This window comes from Mesoplodon bidens (genome assembly GCF_964165515.1).
Source record: "Mesoplodon bidens genome assembly, chromosome: 13".
In the NCBI taxonomy this organism is placed as follows: domain Eukaryota; kingdom Metazoa; phylum Chordata; class Mammalia; order Artiodactyla; family Ziphiidae; genus Mesoplodon; species Mesoplodon bidens.
Genome location: NC_138169.1, coordinates 27,617,279 through 27,630,429, shown reverse-complemented (window position 1 = coordinate 27,630,429; position 13,151 = coordinate 27,617,279).

The window sequence follows — 13,151 nt, the reverse complement described above, 5'->3', positions numbered from 1 at the left end:
TGTTCTCACTGCCGAGGACCTGGATTCAATACCTGGTTGGGGAACTAAGATCCTGCAAGCCTCATGGTGCAGCCAAAAAAAAAAAAAAAAAAAAGAAAGAAACCAAAATTAAAAATAAAATGCCATTTACAATCTTTCAAAAAAATGAGACAGGTGTAAATCTAACAAAACATGTACAGGATCAATATGCTGAGAACAGCAAAATGCAGACGAAAGAAATCAAAGAATATCTAAAGAAAAGGAGAGACGTACCATGTTCATGGATAAGAAGGCTCAACATTGTAAAGATGTTAGTTCTCCCCAAATTGATATATAGTTATTCCTATCAAATTCCTATATATCAAAATATAAAACTATCAAAATCCCTGCATGAATTTTTGTAGATATGGACAAGGATGTTCTAAAATTTTTATGGAAAAGCAAAGGAACTAGAATAGCTAACATTGTTATTTTAACCCATTTAACAGATTGGTCACTCATTTCACTTTTTTAGTTTATTTTAAATTATTTTATTGAAGTAAAATTTACATGCAATGAAATGCATAGGTCTTAGTGCTCAGTTCATTGAATTTTGACAAATGTATAGACCTATATAACTGAAACCTCAATCAAGAGTCCACTGTCATTACCCCGTATAGTTTCCTGTGCCCCTTCCCAGTCAATCCCACCACCACTATCAGCCCCCCAAGCCCCAAGCAACCACAGATCTGCTTTCTGTCACCATAGATTAATTTTGCCTGTGTAGAACTTCAAATAAAGGGAATTATATAATATGTATTTTTAAAATCTGACTTTAACTCAGCATAATTATTTTGAGATTAATCCATGTTGATAAGTGTATCAATAGTTCATTATTTTTTTTTACTGCTGAGTAATATTCTATTGTATAGATATACCACAATTTTTATCCATTCACCACTGATGGACATTTGAGTTATTTCCAGTTTCTGGCTATTACAAATACAGCTGCAATGAGCGTGCATGTACAAATCTTTGTTTGGACATATATTTCCTTTTCTTTTGGGTACATAATTAGGAGTAGAATGGCTGAATCATATAGCCGAATGTTTAACTTTATAAGAGGCTGTCAAACTGTTTCCAAAGGGGTTGTACCATTTTATTCCCACCAGCAGAGTATGAGAGTTCCAGTTGCTCTGCATCCTTGACAACACTTATCTGTCTCTTATTTTAGCTGTTCTAATCGGCACATAGGGGTCTCTCTCTGTACTTTTCATTTGTATCTCCCTGATGACTAATGATGCTGAGTGTCTCTTTGGTGCTTATTGGCCATTTGTATGTCTTCTTTTATAAAATGTTTATTCAAATCTTTTGCCCACGTTTAAATTGGATTGTTTTTTAGAATTGATTTGAAGGAGTTCTTTATATATTCTGGGTATAAGTCCAATGCTAGGTATGTTCACTGCAAATATTTTCTCCCAGACAGTGGCTTGGTTTTCTTTCTTTCTTTAATTTTTTGGCCACACTGCACGGCCTGTGGGATCTTAGTTCCCCGACCAGGGATTGAACCCATGCCCCCTGCATTAGAAGCTTGGAGTCTTAACCACTGGACTGCCAGGGAAGTCCCAGTTTTCATTTTCTTAATGATGTCTTTTAAGAAATAGATGTTTATAATTTTGATAAATTCCAATTTATGGATTTTTCATTTTCTATCTCAAGCTTCTTTTGGCCTCTCCAAGAAATCTTTGCCTACTTACTCCAAGGTCATGAGTATATTCTTTTCTGTTTTTCTATAAGCTTTATAGTTTCAGTGTTATATTTAGGACTGTGATCCATCGTGAATTAATTTTTGTGTATGGTGTTAGGTAGAGGTCATAATGCACCCCCACCCAAGTTTATCCAACAGTTCTAGCACCATTTGTTGAAAACATGTAACTTTCTCCATTGAATTGCCATGATACCTTTGATGAAAATCAAGATTTTGGCTATCTTGTAGATCTCTTTTCTGGACCCTGTTCTGAAATGGTTATCTGTTGTTGCAAAACAATTCAAAACATAGTGACTTAAAACATTGGTTTAGTCATTTTTTAATCTACCATGGTTTCTATGGGTCAGAAATTCAGGAGGGCTCAGCTGGGTAGTTCGTGTGATTTCAGGTAGGGTCTAGAGCTGGAGCAGCTGTCTGGACGCCTCCCTTTCCATGAAGTCTTGGAGCTTCTTCCCATCTCTGCAGGGGGCTGGCCCGGCATCCCGCACTGTGGGGGCCTCAAGTCCCCAGCCTTGGAAGTTTTGCAGCATCACTTGTGCTGTGACCCACTGTCGATGATATAGATAAGTTCCCTTACGTTCAAGGGGGCATCAAGGCTCCAGGAGAGCATGTGGGCTGGAAGACATGTCATGACTGTCTGGAAAATGCAGTCTGTAAAATCTCATCTTTTTCGGCCAATGCTTTCTCTCTCTGTTCAGAGCCTGGATAATCAATATTGACCTGTCTCTGGGCCAGCGGTTAGGGGTGACCTGGATCAGGGGTGGGGAGACTCCCCCGTCGAGGTGAGTTACCTTGAGGCCTGCAGGACGAGGGCGGGACAGAGGGGAGGAGTGGCCGTCCGAGGTGTGTGGTCAGACGTGGGGGTGGGGACCTGTGACCCCCATGTGCCTCTGAGACATCGTGCTGGGTGCCAGAGTCTGTACCCCATGGGGACGGGGATGGGTCCGGGGGCTGAGGACTGCTAAGGACTGGGTGGGTGACGGGGCTCAGGGACAGAGGAGGAAAGCCTGTGGCCACACTGCTCTGACTCAGGAAGAAAGCCCCACACAGGCGTGTTTGGGTTGGCCAGGGTTCCCGTGGAGGACGTCAGAGCTGAGAACAGCGTCTCAGGCTCTGGGAGACGCTGAGTGAGGGGGTGCATTCCGTGCTGGCGGCCACGCCCCCGCCTGGCTGCCGAGGACAGGCCCAGTGCTGTTGGGCAGCTGCGGAGGGGGTACTGGCTGTGTTTCGGGGGCTCTCTCCAAGAAGTTGACACCCTCACCCTCTGCCTCCTGGGCCCAGAGAATCTGAGACCGTCTCAGTGTTCTTCCTGCGTTCACGGCCCCCTCCCCTTCCCAACTCACAGATCCAGGGAGACCCTTCAGACTCACTGCTGATGGGGGTCAAGTTGCATGACCCTCCCCAAAGACACCATGCTGCGTGCAGCAAACTCCTGGCATTTTGGGTCCAGTCCAGGATGGGGGAGATGGTGTGGGGACCACCGGCCCCACCTCCTCTGGCGGCCTCCTGGGCTCTGCCATCTTCCCTTCCCACTGCAGGGTCTTTGCTTGGCCAAGGGTGCCTCTCAGTTTTTGTTTTCATTTGCTTCAGTGCAGGCAGTGAGGCGACCTCACCCTGGCTTGGGAGCCTGTGAAAGGGGCTGCAGACCAAGCTCAGCTCGGGGCTGCCCAGGGCCGGCTGTGTCCTCGTCCGGCTTACGGCAGCAGCAAGTGATACTCTCGGGGGCCCGCTCCGCTCCTGCCCGGCTTTCCCGTCTCACTTGTGGCGTCACCACCACCCACCAGTGGCTCAAATCTGAATCTCAAATCACACTGCTCATCCCCTCCCCCTCCCTCCACATCCAGCATGGATTCTGCTCCTGAAATTCATTCATGAAGCCTCACTTGGCTCTGTCAGCCCTGAAGCAGTGAGCTGGGGCTGCTGTAACAAGCACCACCGCCCCGGGGTTTAGACAGCAGGGATCTACTTCCCTGCAGTCTGGAGGCTGGAAGCCTGAGGCTGAGGAGGTGTTGTCGGGGACTGGCTCCTCCCGAGGCCTCTCTCCTTGGCGAGTACACACCGAAGTCTCCCTGTATCCTCGCATGTGTGTGTCGGTGTCCTGATCTCCTTTCTTATAAGGACACCAGTCCTGTTGGGTGAGAGCCCCACCCAAGTGACCTCATTTTACCTTAATCACCTCCTGAAAGGCCCACCTTGGGAATTCCCTGGCGGTCCAGTGGTTAGGACTCTGCGTTCTCGCTGCCGAAGGCCCGGGTTCAATCCCTGATCAGGGAACTAAGGTCCAACAAGCTGAGTGGCACGGCCGAAAAAAATAAAAAAATAAAGGCCTATCTCCAAATACAGTCACATTCTGAGGCACTGGGGTTAGGGCTTCAGCATATGAATTTGGGGGACACAGTTCAGCCCGTGATAGCACCCAGCACCACCCTCGTCTGCATTACCCCAGCGCAGGCCTTGGGTCTGGCCCACACTCACCCCTGCCCGCAGTGGGGGCCCTTTAGAACCATGGTTCAGGCCTCAGGCTCCACCCTTGCCATGCACACAGCCCTGCAGGAGGAGTTGAGCACCAGCTCCCACGCCTGCCTCAGTTCCTCCTTTATGCCAGACTCAGCCAACAGGCCTCCTCGCCTCCCCTTAAACATACCAAGCTCGCTCCAGTCCCCTCGTCGTGTGCCTATGTTTTTTTTAAATAATAGTTTTATTGAGACAATTCACTACCGCACAATTCACCACCTAGTGTGCACCATTAAAAGGTTTCCAGGACATTCCCAGGGCTGAGCAACAATCACCACAAGCACATTTAGAAGGCGTCCTATTGAGGCATAATTTGCATGCCAGAAAACCCACCCTTATAAAGGGTGTAATTCAGTGGATTTCAGTACATTCCAAAGCTGTGCATCAATCACTATTCTCCATCGCCCAAAAGAAACCCGTTAGCAGTTACTCCCCACCCCTCCCCCAGCCCCTGGGAATCCCTAATCTACTTTCTAGGTCTACAGATCTGCCCACCCTGGACATTTCCTATAAATGGAATCACATGATATGTGGCCCTTTGTGTCTGGCTTATTTCACTGAGCATCCACTCTCAAGGATCGTCCACGAGGCAGCCTGTGTCAGAACTTCATTCCATTGTGTGGATGGACCACACCTTGTGGTCCACCCGTCTGCTGATGGACACTTGGGTTGTCTCTACTCTTTGTCTATTATGAACAGGCTGGTACGAGCAGTCGGGATATGTCTTCGTGTGGACACACGTTTTTGCCCCTCTGGGGTAAATGTCCAGCGGAGTGGAGTTACTGGACCCTAAGGTCACTCTGTTTCCCTGATCACCTGGATTTACTGTCCATCTCCTCCATCTAGGAGGAAGGAGGCATGAGGGCAGGGGCTGTGTCCATTGTGTGTGGAATGAGGATTGGGCTGGCCCCAGGGAAAGCAGGGTGCCTGGGTGCACCTGGGCACACCTGGTACACCCCCTCAGCTCCCAGGGCCTCAGGCTGCTCTCTGCACGGCCTTTTGGCTCCTCTCCCCGCTCCCCACTCCTTCACCTCTGAGTCCTGCCAGGAGCACCATGAACACATGGGGTCTGTACATACGATGGAATATTGTGGGGCCTTAGGAGGAGGGACACTGTGACACAGGCTACAACGGGGATGAACCCTGAGGACATGATGCTCAGTGAAATAGTGAAATAGCCAGACACAGAAGGACAAATACTGTGTGATTCCACTTACATGAGATCCCTGGAGTCATCAGATTCACAGAGATAGAAAGTAGATGGTGGGTCCAGGGGCTGGGGGAGGGGGTAGTCAGTGTTTAATAGGTATAGAGTATCAGTGTGGGAAGATGGAAAGATCTGGAGATGATGGTGGTGATGGTTGCACGACAATGTGAATGTACTTAATGCTGCTGAATGGTACACTTAAAAATGGTTAAGATGGTAAACTTTGTGTTATGTGTATTTTGCTACAATTCTTTAAAAAAATAAGTAATAAAAAATAGTTCAAGTGGTATAAAGTTTCAATTTTGCAGGATGATTAAGTTCTAGGACCTGCTATACGATGTCCCCATAGTTAACAAAACTGTAAAACATTTGTTAAGAGGGCAGATCTCATGATGTGTTGTTACAATAATAAAAAAAAAAAAAACCAGACAAACAGTTGCAGACCTGTAGGCGGAAAAGGCAGCCCAACAGAAAACATGTTTATGCATGCACATCTGTGCTGGCACACGCATAAGGCGCCCCAGAGGGACACCGAGAAGCTGCCCATCAGTGGGCAACAGGAAGGGATTCTCAACGTGGGAACTTTCATGTTCTGGAAGCTTGAATCCTGGGACTCGGTTAGGGTTAGGGTTAGGTTAGATCGCCTTTGGAGGCCAAGCTGAGGAAGAGAGAGGGAGCCCAGGGACGAGACCGCCCCACCCAGCTGAGGGGCGTTTGCTGGGCAGGGAGGAGCCAGTGGCCCTGCCCCAAACCAGCTCCTTGTGCAGACGCAGCAGCCCTGCCCTGAGCCCCACTCTCGGTGAGAACCTGAAGGTCCCGTTCTGCAGCGAGCTGACTAATGGTGACGAGTGTCTGCAAACCCAGTCAGCTTGGGCTTTCTTCCCTCCTCTTCCTTCCTCGTACAGCCTCGCACAGAGGTCCAGCTGTGTGGTCGCCCCAGTGGCCAGACCAGAGTCTGGAATTCAGAGCAGGAGGCAGGCAGGAAGCACTTGGCCTTCCCACGGCAATGCTCAGGCCCGGAGCACAAACTCCCTGCCAAAAACCACGTCTGGGACTCAGCTGGGCAGGAGTCTTACAGTGAAGGATCGTCCACGGCGGAAAGAGTGAAATGGAACAAACAGAAAAAGCCAGGGTTTGCAGAAAGGCAACTAAAGTTTGCTGCATGTAAAGTCAGAGATATTAGCACAGACACAGAGTCCTAAAAAGAAAAACACAGCCAATTTTGTTCAGAATTACATCCCAGCAGCCTAGGAAGCCAGGCATTCACGTAATTAGACAGCAATAATAAGGTATATTACTGGCTTCTATTCTTATTTTCACAGTTTGTCAAATTTCCTAAGAAGTTACCTCAAAGCTGGTTTGAGAATCAGAAGAAAATTCAATATTCAAATTAAGAAGTCATCTCACGGAATCTAGCAGATGAACAGACCTCCGTTAGCAAAACAAGAGAGACAAATTTTCCTAGAACAAGTTCCCAAACAAATAGAAATTTCTCATGCTTTCTCACCAAAATGCCAGCTGCCCCCAGTGCTTCCAAAAGACAGTTCCCTCTGGAGAATGAGAATGTCCTCTGGGGAGAGAGGCACCGGCATTGAGTAGGCAGCCCCAGTGTGGAGAGGAATATGGCCCCGCCAGACACGCAAACACCCACTACACTCTCACAATGATCACAGCGCAGGGTGGGCCCCGAGCAGATGGGCGGGAGGGACAGGATGGCACATCCCTGCGTGTCCACACGGCCGCTTGCATGTCCACTCGGCCACTGAGCCCTGGGATGTGGTGGTCCTGATGGAGAATAGCACACCCAGTCTTGTGAGCCAAAAAGGCAGCCAATGCATTAATCATGTGTTTATACTGCCTGCACATTGAAGTGATATTTGGATATATTAAGTTAAACATATTAAAATTAGTCTCACCTGTTTCTCTTTATTTTTTTAACATGGCTCCTAGAAAATTTTAAATTATGCACGTGGCTTGCATTGATATAAAAGATTCAGGAACAGACCCAAGTTCAATTGGAGATTCAATATATAACATGGAGATTCAATATATAACAAAGTCAGGGGAAAGATGGGCTTCCTAAAAATAAATGACACTGGGACAGCTGGGAAGTCATTTAGAAACAGCTAAAATTAGATGCACACCTCACACCTTTACGAAAGGAAACTGCAATGGACCATATCAAAATTAACAAACGAAACCACACAGGAGCTAAACACTGAAATGTGGGTGAATTCCTTTGCAGGCGGGGTATGGGGACTCAAAACTCTACATACAATAAAAGAAAAGACACAAATTCAGTGACATAAATCGCATCCTGCCCATGAAAAAGGGGAGCATAAGAAATGAAAATGACGAGTGGGGAGGGTACATCTGGGGGTTATGTGCCAATATCCCGAACATATAAAGACTCTTAACAATCAAGGTGGGGAAACAGGAGAATGGGCAAAATACAGACCATGCCTAACACACAACGTAAAAATGGGCCAGAGGCCCAGGTTCACTCACACCCAGGAAGTGCCAAGCGGACACGCAGAGGTGGACAGCTCACGGCCAGAGGCTGCGGGGACAGGTGGGCCTCACATGCCTATAGGCCGGGGCTGCACACGGTGGGGGTGGAGGGGTCAGGAGGGATCTAACGAGACTGCATATCCCTTTCCGCTGGGATCTGCAACCCCACCTCTGGGAATGTGTCCTGAGGACACACCTCCAGCAATGGGGAGACGCATGGACAGACATCCTCGTTACCAGGCATTGCAAGCATGGAACAATCTGGAACTGCAGAGCAGTAGCCCAGACGGGGGCGTGCCTCGAAGGCTTGGTTCTGGGGGATAAGACGTGCCAGCAAACCCTGGCTCCAGAAAAGAGAGGGTCAGGGGTCAGGGACAGAGCTTCCCTTCCCTGATGTAGCACGTGACACGTGAACCTGGAGAAGGGCAGGCTGAAGAGATGGCCGAGGGCAGGGCAGTGGCTGGAAACAGCACAAAGTCCCAGGTGCCAGAGCAGCTCGTGTGGGGTTGGGGGGGAGCTGCCCTGAAGAGGTCAAGGGTCCCACTGTAACTTGTTGAAAGAAACCACGGTGGTTTTGTGGGGGTGGAATGACCAGACCAGTGTCCTGGGGGAACAGTGTAGTGGGGTCAGCAGCTGTCCAGATCCCCAGGGAGATGCCTCACACCCAGTAGGCTGCAGACAGCCGGGGTCCTTGGGCTGTTAGGGAAGAAAGGGCGAGGGGCCAATGACAGAAGGAGGGCAGGAAGGAGGGAAAGATGCAGAGTGAGGACACGGAGGTGAAGCAACTCCCTGGGCCGCACCATTCGAGCCCGTCCTGCTGTGGTTTCCACACTCGCTGGCTGTGGCCACAAACTGAAAAGCAAACTGCAGGCTCAAGGGCGCTGTAGCTGTAATGCCCCACTCCTCCAACTTCCTTCGGATGACCGGTAGGGGGGGCTCTGTCCACCGGCCCTTGCAGAGGGCCCCTCTGGTGCACACCGTCCACCCAGCTGCAGGCAGGCAGGGTCTCTCTCTACAGGGTATGTTGGGAGCGCCAGCCCGAGAGGCGACTGGTGGCGAGGTGTGCAGACTGGGATGCAGAGAAGCACCTCCCAGCCCCCTCAGCAGGTCCCTGCCCCCGAGGGCCCCACTCTTCAGATGTGTGGAAAACTTGCTGTGCTGTAATGCATTTCTTTGGCAACTGTGACCCAAGAGGGAGCCAGGCCTGCACTGAGATTAGAAGATAACCGGGCTCTGGGAGGGGGACCGACAGGCAGCTGCCCGAGCAGCCCCTGTGCAAGGCGAGGACCCCCGTGCCATGCCATCCCTTGGGTGCCCTGGTACCCTTCACCCAGCTCCTCCCAATGGTTACATCTTGCAGAACTGTGGTGACATCTCAACCCGGATGCTGATGTTGGCTCCATCGGGACAGAAGGTGGTTCATCAACATTGGACCCCTGCTGTGGCCTTTTATAGCCACGACCGCTTCCCTCCAGTCCCCACACCCTCCCTACCTCCTGGCAACCACTAATCTGTTCTTCATTTTTATAATTATTTTCATTTCAACAGTATATAAATGGAAATGGAATCGTATGCAGGCACACCTCGCTTTATTGCACTTGTGAAATACGGCTTTTTTTCTTTTTTTTTTTTTTTGACAAATTGAAGGTTTGTGGCAACTCCGTGTAGAGCAAGCCTATTGGTGCTATTTTCCCAACAGTATTTGCTCACTTCTTGTCTTCGTGTCACATTTCAGTAATTCTGGCAATATTTCAAACTCTTTCATTATTATTATATTTGTGTGGTAATCTGTGGTCAGTGAACTTTGATGTTACTACTATGACTTGCTGAAGGCTCGGATGATGGTTAGCACTTTTTAGCCATAAAGTATTTTTATCTTTATTTTAAAATATTTATTTATTTGGCTGCGCTGGGTCTTAGTTGCGGTACACAGGATCTTTTAGTTGAGGCATGTGGGATCCAGTTCCCTGACAAGGGATCGAACCCAGTCTTCCTGCATTGGGAGCGTGGAGTCTTAACCACTGGACCACCAGGAAAGTCCCGCAATAAAGTATTTTTAAATTAAGGCACGTACGTTGTCTTTTTGACATAATGTTATTGCACACTTAATAGTCTACAGTCCAGTGTAAACATAACTTTTATTTGCACTGGGAAACCAAAAATATGTGTGACTCACTTTATTGCAATATTCTCTTTATTTCAGTGGTCTGGAACCAAACCCTCAGTATCTCTGAGGTCTGCCTGTAGCATTCGGCCTTTTAGGATTGGTGTTTTTCACTCGGCATAATTTTCTGGCGACTCATCCAGGTGGTTGTGCGTATCAATAACTCATTTCTTGTTTCTTCCATCAGTGTTGTACAGTTTTCTGTGTCCAAATTCTGTATCTGTTTTGTTAGACTTGCAACATCTTCTGAAGAATTTTAATTAATTAATTAATTTATTTATTTATTTATTTATTTTTGGCTGTGTTGGGTCTTTGCTGCTGTGCGCAGGCTTTCTCTAGTTGCAGCGAGCGGGGGCTATTCTTTGTTTTGTGGTGTGCGGGCTTCTCATTGTGGTGGCTTCTCTTGTTGCAAAGCACGGGCTCTAGGTTCACGGGCTTCAGTAGTTGTGGTGCATGGGCTCAGTAGTTGTGACTCGCGGGCTCTAGAGTGCAGGCTCAGTAGTTGTGGCACACAGGCTTAGTTGCTCTGCGGTACGTGGGATCTTCCCAGACCAGGGCTCAAACCCGTGTCCCCTGCATTGGCAGGTGGATTCATAACCACTGCACCACCAGGGAAGTCCCTGTGAAGAATTTCAAATGGTATGTGTTTATTGTTAATGTACAGAAATACAATTAATTTTTGGAAAGTTTATATTATGTCCTGTCACCTTACCAAACTCAAGTATTAGTTTTAGGAGGATTTTTATTTGTTTGTTTGTTTTTAGATTCCTTGGGATTTTCTATCTACAGTCAGGTCATCTGCAAGCAGGAGCAGTTTTATTTCTTCCTTTCCTATCTGGATGCCTTTTATTTCCTTTTCTTGCCTCATTTCTCTGGCTGTTACTTCCAGCACTGTGTTGAATGAGTGGTGAGAGCAGACCCCCTTGTCTTATTCTTGACCTTGGAGGAAGAGCACTTAGTTTTTCACCATTAAGCTTAATGCTAGCTGTAGGTATTGTGTAGATGCTCCTCATCAAGTTGAGGAGGTTTCTCCTTTGTTTCTGTTTTTAGAATTTTTATCATTAATGAGTGTGGTATTTTGCTGAATGCTTTCTCTGCATCAATTGCTATGATCATGTGATTCTTATTCTTTAGCCTGTCAATAGGGTGGACTACTGTGATTGCTCTGTAAACATTGAACCAGCCTGGCATCCCAGGAATAAACCAGCCTTGGTTATGGTGTTTATAATTATCTTTATGCATCGATGAATTTTATTTGCTAATATTTTGTTAAGGATTATTTATGAGGGATAGTGTTCTGTGATTTTATTTTTTTTGTATTGTCTTTGTCTGGTTTTGAGAGCAAAGTAATTCAAGCAGTATAAAACAAACTGGGCAGTGTTTCCTCCTCTTCTATTTTCTAGAAGAGATTGTATAGAAGTGGTGTTAATTCTTCTTTAACAATTTTTTAGAATTCCTCATTGAAACTATATGGGCCTAGAGATTTCTTTTTGGGGAGTTTTTAAATTATGAATTAAATTTCCTTAATAGAGTTATTCAAATGATCTCTTTCATATTGGGCAAGGTGTGGTAGTTTGTGGTTTTTTTTTTTTTTTTAAGTGATCGGTTCATTTTACCTAAGTTGTCAAATTTATGTGTATAGAGTTGTTTGTAATATTCCCTTATTATCCTTCTGATGTCTGCAGCATCCTAGAAATGTCCCGTTTCATTCCTGATATTGGCAATTTGTGTTATCTTTGTCAGTGCTGCTAGAGCTTTGTCAATTTTATTGATCTTTTTGAAGAATCAACTCTTTTTTCATTGGTTTTCTCTATTATTTTTGTTTTCAATCTCATTGATTTCAGCTCTTATTTTTATTACTTTCATCCTTCTGTTTGTGTTGGGTTTATTTTGTTTTTCTTTTCCTAGCATACTGAGGTTTGAGCTTAGATTATGGATTTAAGACCTTCCCCCTTTTCTAACACATATATTTAGTGCTATAAATTTCTTTTAGCACTTTTTTATCTGTTCACAAGTTTTGACCTGTGGTATTTTATTTTCACTCAGTTCAATGTACTTTTTTAAATTTCCCTTGAGATTCTTTTTTTTTTCCCCCATAGATTATGTATAAGTGTGTTACTTGATTTCCAAGTGTTTGGAGGTTTTCCTATTCTTTCTCTTATTGATATCTAGTTTGTATCTACTGTGGTTGGAGAATCTACTCTTCATGACTTCAAACTTTAGGAAATTGTTGAGGTTTGTCTTATGGCCCCGGATATGGTCTATCTTGGAGTATGTTCCAAGGGCACTTGGAAAGAATGTGTATTCTGCTATTGTTGGGATAAAATGTTCACTAAATGTCAGTCAGCTCCTGTTGGTTGATGGTGTTGCTGTTTCTTTTATTTCCTTGCTGATTTTTTGGTCCAGTTCTTCTATCAATTGTTGACAGAAGAGTGTTGAAGTCTCTAATTGCAACTGTATATTTGTCTATTTTTCCTTTTAGTTGTATCAGTTTTTCTTTTACATATTTTGTAGCTTTGTTGTTTGATGCATACACATTTAGGATTGCTATGTCTTCTTGGTGGATTGACCCTTTATTATTACATAATGTTAGTCTCTTTTCCCAGTAATTTTCTCTGCCTTCAAGTCTACTTCCCCTGATGTAGCCCCGTATGCTTTCCTTTGATTAATATTTGTATAAAATAGATTGACATGAATTTCTTGTAGATAGCATAGAGTTGAGGCATGTTTTTAAATCCATCTGCCAATCTCTGTCTTTTCATTCAGTTTCATTCAAGAGTCTTGTTGTACCAAGAACTAACTTTGTGGTTCTTAGTATGATGAATGATTTTCTATTGAAACCTGGGAATTATCATGTTATGAGACTCTGGATCTTAAAATTTTTCTGCTTTAGTTATTTTATTTTAAAACAGCTTTCCTGAGGTATAACTGGTATACAAGAAACTGCACACATTTAAAGTGTACAGTTTGATGAACAATCAAGGTAATAAACATATCCATCACCTCCAAAAGTGTCCTGCTCTTTGTCC